The sequence below is a fragment of the Rhinolophus sinicus genome, chromosome 17 (assembly GCF_057876585.1).
Source record: "Rhinolophus sinicus isolate RSI-liver-muscle chromosome 17, RSI-T2T, whole genome shotgun sequence".
In the NCBI taxonomy this organism is placed as follows: Eukaryota; Metazoa; Chordata; class Mammalia; order Chiroptera; family Rhinolophidae; genus Rhinolophus; species Rhinolophus sinicus.
The window spans coordinates 91654804-91663911 of NC_142517.1; positions in this window are offsets into that span (position 1 = coordinate 91654804).

Consider the following 9108-nt stretch of genomic DNA (forward strand, 5'->3'; position numbering starts at 1 on the left):
TGTTCAGAGATCTAGAGATGAGAGAGAATAACATCATATTTACAAAATAAAAATAAATAAAAAATTCATTCTCTGTAACAAAGTTTTCTAGAAGTGAAGTGGAGAGAAATGAGACTAGAGAGAAAACTATGAGACAGTCTCAAAGAATTTTTAAAGTCATGATAAGAACTTTCAACTTCCTCCTAAAGCAATAGCACCATGAAAAACTTTTAAATAGATGAGTAGCTGTGAGCAGATCTGCATTTGGGAGAGATTGTATTGGAGGATGCTAAACAGTGGGTAGTCAGGCCAGTTAGAATCTGAACTAATTTGAGGCAGTCATTCACAAAAGAGATCATGAATGTGGAAAGAATGAGACCCTAACATAGATTTTTTTTATCATAAAAAGAATCCTGAATCAAGTGACGCCAAAACTAAGACCTGGGCGGGGGGCAGAGAGAGAGAGAGAGAGAGAGAGAGAGAGAGAGAGAGAGAGAGAGAGAGATCATAAGGACTTGAACTGGTTAATGATAGTGGGGATGGAAAGAAAGTGATGTATTGTAGATCTTACGTCTTGGTTTAGAGAGAATTTATTATTGTTGAGATGTAGGGGAGAGAAATAAGTCAAAAATAAAGACAAGGTTTCTGGTTTGAGCAACTGGGAAATAAAGTCACCACTGGCTGATTGATAGGTAATCTAGGGTGAGCAGATTTAATAAAGACGATAAATTCAATTTTAGAGGTGTTGAATGTGAAGATTTGAAACTCAGGTAGAAGTGTCAAATAGACAGTTGAAGATATGGATGCTCAGAGAATCTAAGTAGTACAGGGAAGGGGCATGAGGACATTTTTTTCCAGCAGAAGGAACTAACAGGTTGGATTCCAAACCTGCTGCCTCTGTGCTCTAAGACACAGAACTCAGACAGACTTTAATCAATCACCAAGAACAAACCATCCAAAGGCTTTCAAGCAAAGGATTCCATTATGGTCATTCCTGTGGTTGAGTCCATTGCAAATAAAACACAGGTAGTGGCTTACAAATGTTAAAGATAAACCTGCACGTATTCTTCTTGCATCTTACAGAAGTTACAGATACACTTACCATTGTTCTTCTTTCCTCCTTTCCTCCCATACCAATAAATTCTCCATAGAAACAGAAAACACATTTAAACCCTGGCTAGGGAATGGAGGGTGTGAATAGACACTAGTGATTAGAAACTGCCATTGTATCTGTGGGGTGGCTTCTCTTTTCTTTTTTACTCTCTGCTAAATAAACTTACTTTAAACTCTTTATCGGCTCATGCTTGAATTGTTTCCTGCGGGAACCCAGGACCCTCTTTTCCTGTAACACAAGCCTCGGTGGTGTCATCATTAATAAATTTGTTACTGGAATTACTGGGGAGAATGAATAAAGAAGGCCTAGAACATAAGCCGTATTGAGGGCTGGGCAGATTAAGAAGTTACAAATTTACAAATGGTAATGCTAAAAAGAAAGATCAGAGAGATTCAGTCACTTATTTTCTACATACTTATTGAACATGTGTGAGTTAGGCACTGTTTTTAGGTGCTAGGGAAATGTCAGTAAATGAAATAGTCTAAGGTTTCTGCCCTTAATGGTGAGTTATAAAAATCAAGAAGGGGTACCCAGTGCTTCAAGAAGCAAGTGGGTAATATTTAAGTTTTTACATACTATGCAGTGATCTTTTTTTCCAAATATTCCATTCATACTCAATGAGCAAGGTGAGTCTATCTAAATCTGGTATTTTCCAAAAATTGAATGAATGACTGGGCAGTCTTTAGATGCCTTTAATCTTTTCCTACATTTGGTTAGATCCCTCTCAACCTTCTTAGAGGTCTTATTGATATTAGTCTATGTAACTTTTGCAATGATTAGGGACTGGGGGAGCTGTATTGTAAGCAGGAAAATTTCTTCTTTTTACATGTCATATCTCTTCAAAAGATTTTATGCTGGGAATATTGTTGTGTGCTTTTATTGACTTGGCTCCCTCAGAAGAACATAGTGCATCTATATGTGTGTAGAAGACTCCCTGCCCTAATGTTTTCTAAGTGAGTGCACGACTGGTCTTCTTCCTGTTACTGTTGTCAGCATGCTTATCTATAAAGGCAATGATCATCTAGGAGGTGATCGGATAAAGAAATTGCGGTACATTTATACAATAGAGTATTACTGTGTCAGAAAACAAAAAGAATGAAATTGTACCATTTGCAACAACATGGATGGACCTAGAGGGTATTATGCTAAGTGAAATAAGTCAAACTGAGAAAGACAAATACCATATAACTTCATTTACATGTGGAATCTAAAGAAAAGAATAAATGAGCAAACAAAACAGAAATAGACTCGGAGGTCCAGAGAAAAGCCCGGTGGTTGCTAGATGGGAGGGGGGTTAGGGGAATGGGGGAGAAGGGAAAGGAATTACAAAGTATAAATTGGTAGTCACCAAATATCACAGGGATGTGAAATACAATATGGGGAATATAATTAACAATGTTGTAAAGATTACATAGGGGGCCACATGGGTACTGGACTTATCAGGGAGATCACTTCATAAATTATATAAATGCCTAACCTGTACACCTGAAGCTGACATAAATATTGAATGTCAATTACAATTAAATATAAATATTTAATTGTAATTAAATACTTATACGTGAATATTTATAATATATTATATATTATAATATATTATAATATAGTATATATATTTATATTATTTATAATTATATATTTATAATATATTATAAATATTGTATGCAAATATATATATATATATATATAGTCACAGGATGTGGAGTACAGTATAGGGAATAGAGTCAATGGCTTACTAATAGCTGTGTACGTTATCAGAGGGGTAGTAGATTGGGGGCGGGGTTATCATGCTTGAGGTGTGTAAATGTCTAATCATTATGCTGTTTTGTATAGCTGAAACTAAAACTGAAAAAAGATGATCTAGGAGAAATGTTCTCTATCACATAACTGGTCTTAATATTCCCCTTTGTCCCTCAAATTATATGGCAAAGGTCTCTGCTGCTGTGATATGGTGCTCCTTTCTCTGTATGACAATATTTTATGAAGCATTTTCTATTATGATTCTTCACCGAATTATAATGTGTGTATGTTGGAGGGTTTGCTTCCCATTCCACAAAGCAGTCCTCCAGCACAGGCTGGGTACCCGACAATTCAGTTAAATTCTAACACTACCTACCTGGAGATAGCATTAGGTCCCACAGGTTAAGGGCTCAGTCCTAGAACATTGCCCCCCCTTTCAGATGCCAATCACAAGTTAGGTTGTCACCTGTGTTTCTGACCGGCTGGCTAAAGATTGGAGGTTTAAACAAACTCTTCCTTGAGTTTAATGAATTTGCTAAAGCAACTCACAGAATTTAGAGAAACATTTGCTTACTAGATTATCAGTTTATTGTAAAATGATATAACTCAGGAACAGCCAGATGGAAGAGATGCATAGTGCAAGATATGGGAAAAGACATGGAGCTTCCCTGCTCTATCCAAGTGCACTCTCCCCAAATCTCCCCTTTTTCTAAACTGGAAGCTCTTTGAACCACATCCTCTTGGGGTTTTATGGAGGTAACATTATATAGGCAGAATTGATCAAATCATTGGCTAATGGCCATCAGTTTACCTTACAGCCCCTCCTCCTTCCCACAGGTCAAGGATGACACTTAAAGTTCCAACATTACAATCACAGGGTTAGGTAACCTGGCAACCAGTTCCCAAAGTCACCTCTTTAACATAACAAAAGACACCTTTATGCTCTCATCACTGAGGTAATTTCTAAGAGGTTTAGGAGCTCTGCATCAGAAATAGGATGAAGACCATATATGTATATATGTGTTATAAATCCCACTATCAAAACTGTTTTCAATGTGGTTCCATCTGAATGATTTTTGGTTAAAACCCTTGATATTTCAGGCAAAAGAATGCCACCTGCTTTGTTTCCAGAACTGGTCATGCTACTCTCCAGTATTTTCAGTTCTTTGGGATATTTCATTATTCAATCTTGTTCTGTCATTTGGTAATGTATGGAATAGGAGGTAAAGAAAGAAAAATATTAAGTTACTATGTTACATTAAATTCCTTAAATTACCATAAATTTGACAAACAAAATTCATAAACACCAATAGGTGCTTCAGTTAATAATTAAATTATAATATTGTAATTAATCAATTACAATATTAAGAAGAAAAAAGCATTTGACATTTGAAATTTAATGACATTTTATATTAAGTTATAAAAGGACAATTCCCCCTATGTTCTATTTGAGTCTAAATTCATAACACAAATTTAATTAACATTACTCACTTCCTTGATGTTTTATGAACACACCAAATACTTTTGACCTCAGGGCCTTTGCACTGGCTTTTCCCACTACCTTGGACATTCTTCTTCCTGCCACCTGCATGGCTTTTTCTATCCTTAAAATATTTATTAAAATATTGCCTTTCAAAGAGGTCTTTCCAGACAACCTTATATTTCTTCATAGCATTATCACAAACTGACCTATTATATATATATATATATATATATATATATATATATATATATATATATATATATTCTTTCTACCTCTATTAGTTTCTAACTTCAAGATAAAATACATTTGGATTATTTTCTTCATTGCCTCACTCACAGCATCAAAAATAGAGCTTGACTCATAGTAGGCATGCAATAAATATTTGTTGAGTGAATTTATGAATAAATCATTTACCTCCTATTGTATAGATCATTTGGCACCAGTTATTAATCTAATTAAATAAACGGAAGACAGCTAAAGATTATTAAATTTTAATATCTTTAATATTTATCAGCTTTATATACATATCATTTATTGTTTGGAGATCAGGAAGAATCAAATTCTTTTTGAAAAATACAGAAAAATGTTTAAAATATACATGATATTAAAAAAAAGACCAGCCTAATCCTATTGCTAGATAAGTATATTATGTACACTTGTTACCATTTGAGGTGTAGTCCTGATTTCTCACCTGTGCTTCGTGTATCTCTTCTCTGCAAGAAACTTTAACGTCTGCTCCCATTTATTTATTCAGACTTGATGCACAAGAGTAAGTTATAACTCCTTGAGACAGAGCATCTCATTTTCCAAGACACCCCATAGATATCAGCAATTACACTGCTATACAAAAGTTTCCATCCAAGCAAATAATTTGTTTTCTTGTGAAAAATAACAGATATCTCACCTCTGAAAAGAGACATTTTTTTGTTTCTTTTATAACTGTGAATGACCTCTGAGACTCATCTGGTCTTCTACAAATGAAAGAAAGAAATCCTTTAAGGGTAAAATATTACTTATTCTATGACAAAACAATTTTAAATTTAAAAAAAAAAGAAAAGAAAGTGTTTGGCTTGTATCATGGCATGTGTCTGATTTGAATCACTTTCAGCTAGTACTGTCGTGCCACTTAAAATACATTTGTTGTACAATACATATGTAAAAGGAAGAAATCGTTTATTTCAAAATAAGCATTTGCAATAAGCAATTCTCACATTATCCATGTAAATGAAATATTGTGCATGAATATTTTATAGCTAACTGACAAATAAAGTCCAATAACACTTTTCCACCTATACACATTTTCCATGAAAAATTTCCAAAATTATACTGAAATATATCTCTGCCTCTCATAGAAGATGGAAATAGTTAACTATTTTGCAGAACACGTAATTGAATCAGCCAAAATAAAGCATATTGTTCCATGATTGTGGAAACCCATAAAGTATTTTTAATTAGCTTAATTTTAAAACTATTGTTCACTGGATTATTTTTACGTATAGTTAATAAAATCAATTTTCCATCAAGCATTGCTTCAATTAATTTTGTGGAGGTTCAGCATTCTAGGTCACACGGTATAGATTAAAAGACATTCACCAAATTGTATGTCAAAGCATTTGTTTCTCTTCCCCTCATAGTTACTTCCTTGGTTCAAACCTTTATTATATTTAATATGGATATATTAATGGTCTCCCAACTTACCTTATGGCAATAATTTCAACTCAGCTCAAGTGCTACTCAATATCACTTCTAGATAAATCTCTAGTATAGTGGAAAACACAATAGTGAATCAAACAGTGTTTAAAATCTTAGAAACTTTTGCTAGATGCATGATTTCAGATGGATAAAGTAACCTCTTTGATTCAGTATTCCTGTTTGTAAATTGAAGATGATATCAGCTCCGGTATTTCTGTGAAAATAAAGTGAGGTGCAATTTGGCAAGAAGCTTTGAGTTGAACATGACAAGTGCTGAATTAATGCTACTTCTCTTCCTTCTCCTTTCTGGGACATAAAACTACTCAAATCCACTCCTTGGCGTCTTCCTCTCTTCTGCACGATACATTCCAAAATCACTAAGGCATACACATTTTACATGATATGTCTATATTTCCAAAATCATTTCTCTTCATGCTTCCTCTAGAATATACCTGGTGCTACAACATTGGATAATGTTATGCCACTGCAAAAAATATTATTTTTGTGGTGTTTTTTTTCAATAGTCTGTAAGTTATTTGTGGGTGAGACTGTATTTTGCCATTTAAATCATATCTGAATTCAGAATTTCCCACTGTGGCTGGTTATCTAGAAAGTTATCCCCCTAAAACTATCCTTACCCACTTATTTTTTGCAATATCTTCATGAACTCTCAAGGTACCCTTACTCCAGTATGAAGAAAACAGACTTAAAAATATAAGCCAGAAGTATTCTTTTCAAAGACAATATATGTCAATTTAATGGCAGAACGACAATTTTAAAATGTCAAATGACTATGTAATAGATTTTTGAAAAATCAAATGTAAGGTTTAGCTAGGCAATTAAAATAGATCTTACTTATTTTCTCCACAGAATAAAGACAAAGCATAAATTATGAAATAAATATTTTAGTACATTAGCTTAAAGTTATGGTGATAGACATTGTAAAAATCACCTCAATACTTTTTCTTGTATCCAAGCCATTTCCACTGTAACTTTGTAACTATGTCATGAATAGAAAGAAAATACTTTTCCAAATCTTCAATATAGCGAACTTCATGGCCTGCTTTGGCCAATAGAATGCATGTATGACATTACAAGCATGGACCTCAAAGGTCTTCCATCCTTCCATGGAGAACCTGGCCACTGACAAGTTAGGAAGTCTAGCAAAGCCTGCGGAGGATGTGAGATGATATGGAGAGGAGTCTAATTGTCACAGATGAGGAATTCATAGACTAATTTAAAGATATTTGACACTCAAACATATCATATAGCACGTCCAAAATTAGTAGAGCTGGCTATACAATACTAGGTTCACCACAGACTCATGAGTGATCTCAGACAAGAAGAGCAAACCAGGTGATCCACAGACTCATAAATGTTAGTAAATGAATGTCTTAATCTGCTGCATTTTGAGGTGGCAGCTATTAAACTCCATATTTATTTCATTCACATTATTAAGCCAGACTATATATGATACATTGTTCAAAGTACTATATTGAGGAAAGGGAAAAATGTGAACATCAATATTATAGGTAAAATGTGTATATATATATATATATATATATATATATATATATATATATATATATATATATATTCCCTCATACCAATTTTAAATGTCTTAGGTCTATGTATATTTGGCATTGCTTCATTATAATTTATCTGTGTTTTGCTGTTCTTTGTTATATTTTATACTGCTTCAGTTGTCAGCTCACACTGAATATGAAAAATAAATGTCTAGCATTCACAGTAATTTATTCAAAAGATACGTATTGAGTACTTGGTAAAGGCTAAGTCAGCCTACTGTATATCAGGAGTAGAGGAGTTAAACAGAAGTCCTGAGACATCCTACCAGTGAAGCTTTTGAGTCAGTACAACCAAGCAATGCATGCTGTCCAGGGCTTTGGAAAATTGGCAATCATTTTCACCTCACATTCCAATTAGGAAGTTCCATTTCCCACACACACTATAAAAGCCGACAGCGTCGCCCATCCCTCACTGCCCTGTGACATGTTGATGTACATACCAGAATATGACAGAGCACACTGCTTTAGGACATGATACTCAGTTGAAAAGAGATTGATACTGCCGCAGTTCCAATAACCTTTCCTACGATATAAAAGCCAAGCAAGAGTTTAACAGTTTGGAATGTGCCATGTAAGAATGAAAATCCTCTTAGCAATTATGTGTTTCTCTCATATAACATTAAGGATCCTGGTGTACGAAAATGCGACCCCAGTGTAAAACACATAAAAACGATTAACAGAATTTGGAGACTTCCAGAAAAAGAAAGTCATTATGCGTTGTACAAGAATATTACTGTTCCAGCCATGCTGGCTGCCGGATTTCCAAAGAAAAAATTAGGAAATAAAACTATTGAGGAGAGTATGAGAAACTTTATTAGCATCCCTCTGCATAGAATTTGTAATTTGCTGTAGTTATGCTTAAATTAGCACAGTGGCAAACTTATATTGTAAACCATATAAAGCTGATATTAAAGTGTGATTTTGGGGGGTGTTTTTTCAAAAAACTTGTACTGTCATCATAAAGTTCTGAGTCAACTAAGCCCTCCAGGTAAATTATAGATATCTATACCAGTTGGACACTGACATTAAGTACTAACAGCACACTTTAGGAATATTGTTTTTGCTTCCCCCCCGCTCTTCCCCCCATGCATGTGATATCACAAGATACATAAACTGTGGGGCAGTAAGAAAAAGAAAGGATTAACAAGACAATCTCTGCATTCAGAAACTCACAATTTAGCTTTGAGATTTCTAGAATACTGGTTTCTCAGTTGAAAGTGGCATTGCCTTTTGCAAAGGACTAGAGCAGTAATAGTATTAGAAATACCTAGCACTTTATGGTACTTCCTGTAGCTCAGGTTCAGGTCATAATGTTTTATCTAGGTGTGCTCATTTAATTGTCCCAACAAATCGATGAGCTAAAGATTACTGTAAAGCTTATTTTGCATCTGAGGAAAGTGAGGCACAGACAAGTAATTGCTATTGGAAACTCAGGAAGTAGCTGAATTCGAAATTAAAGCCAGCCATCCTGGTTCCACTGTGTGTGCTTAACCACTATAACATACAAACTCTCTTGG